This window comes from Octodon degus, unplaced genomic scaffold (assembly GCF_000260255.1).
Source record: "Octodon degus isolate 3935 unplaced genomic scaffold, OctDeg1.0 scaffold00143, whole genome shotgun sequence".
Classification (NCBI taxonomy): domain Eukaryota; kingdom Metazoa; phylum Chordata; class Mammalia; order Rodentia; family Octodontidae; genus Octodon; species Octodon degus.
Genome location: NW_004524719.1, coordinates 3,633,442 through 3,635,625, shown reverse-complemented (window position 1 = coordinate 3,635,625; position 2,184 = coordinate 3,633,442).

Genomic DNA, 2,184 nt, shown 5'->3' with positions numbered 1-2,184 from the left:
TCTCCTGTAAGAAACACCTATTATTTTTTGTGGGGCCAGCATGGCATGCAGTACTGGGGACTGAACCCAGGTCCTTGTGCTTACTAGGCAGGCCTTTATACTGCTGAGCTAACTTCCTGGACAGAAATGCCTGTTTCCAAAGTTATTTTTGATGAATTTATGCTTGTGTACTAAGATGAAGCACACATATTTTCCATTTGATGGAATCTGATTGTAGCTTCCTCGTCATGGTGTAGCTTTCCATCACAGTGACAAAGTAGTCAAGATAATTGACTTTAAAAGGAGGAAATACATTTTTGTCTAATGGTTTCAGAGATTCCAGCCCATGTTTGGTGGTCCCCTCTTGCCTTCACATCTGTGACATAGAAGATCCTCATGACAGAGAATGCATGACGGAGAAGCTGCTTACCTCAGGCCAGATGAAAAACACCCAGGTTGACCAAAGGGGCCTGGGGTCACAATATCTCCCTCAAGAACCTATTCCTGAACCTCTAACTTCTTTTCATTAGGCTGCATTTCTTAAACATCCCACCATGCTCAGTACACTGAAGCTGAGCATAAAAGATTTAACATGTGCTTTTCAGCGATATTCCCTATCCAAACAGTAACTGGGGACTGGACCCAGGACGCAAGCCTGTGAGCATCAGACAAGTGTGTACAGAGACACTAAATTTATACTATAGTCATTAGTGAAAGAACTGATGTGAAACTAAAAGTTATAATTTTAGAACGTTATTTAAATATTTTCACGTGACACCTGATCTGCATCCTTCTAGTCACTGAGTTTATACATAAACACACACATCTATAAAGGAACTGTATTAAGGCATTGTCTTTACACTGCAGCCTGGAGCCTGGGAAAAACATCAGATGTGCAGAGTGCATGGGGATTGGTTTTTATTTATTTCATGTTCTATCAATTTGGCTACTGTTATGATTCAGATCTTCAAGGTTCCATAAAACATTGTGTTCAGAGTTGGGTCATTTGGAAGGTGGGATGTTTGGAAGGTGATGGGGACAGAGGTGCACTGCATTTACCGTGGGCTGAGTTAATATCTGAATGTGCTGTAAGAAGTAAGGTGGGTTACTGGGACATGACCTCGACAAGTATGTTCTTGTCCCCTGGTCATCCCTTCTCTGGATACTGTGGGTTGGCAGCTTTTCTCTGCCATGCCTGCTACCAGCCATTTCTGCTTTGTGGCCTTTGAACTGCAGACTGACTCCTATGAGACTGTCAGCCAGGCTGTACCTCTCCTCAAGGCATAGATGCTGAGAATTATGTCTCAGGAACAGAAAACTTGACTAGGACAACCACCCATGTGTCTAGAAATATCCGTGTTTCTGTGCTCACAATACATTCATTCTCTCTCCAAAGGAAGTACCATTAATATACTGTTATTCATATCCACATATAGCTGATCATTCAAGATCTCTAAGTTAAATAGTGCTCAGAAATTCCTGTCATAAAGACAAGGGAGAGCTGCTGTACGTCCATTCCTTAGCTTCTATAGTCATACATCACCCATGCATTTGATTTGTTGTCATTCTTGTGGTGACAGGAAATGTGTAGCCCATTTAATATAGTGACCTTTTGCCTATGGATGTTGTCCTGGGCATTAAATTGATCAATTCATTATTTGTTTGCTGATACAATTTCTTACAAAAAGTTGGTAAATTTATAGGTGTCTTTACTCACTTACACATTCAAGTGCTCAGTCAAACCTCTGTCTAAATACTTGCATTTCTTACAGCACTGGGGACTTAGCCCAGCGTCTTCTCACTGATTACCATGCCTAACCTATTCTCATTTTTATTTATTTTTATTTTGAGACAAAATCCCACTGAGCCACTAAATTGCTCAAACTTTGCTTATACAGTAGACCCTTGCTATTTCTTGGTTTGACTTCACAGATTAAATCTTTAGCGGATTTTCAAAAAATATTAATCTAAATAATTTATCGTGGATTTTTCACTACATTGCGGGTTTTTGCAGTACCATACAGTATACGTATGTTATTAAAATCATGTAGGTGTAAGAGTTTAGAAAATGGTTAAGAACACTAAAAGTGTGGAGAAAGTTGATAAGAGTGTAGGAAGGGTTTATAATGCCTATATAGACATATAGGTATGTCTATATTTATCATATCTATATATATAATAGACTTATATATTCTAAAATAAATG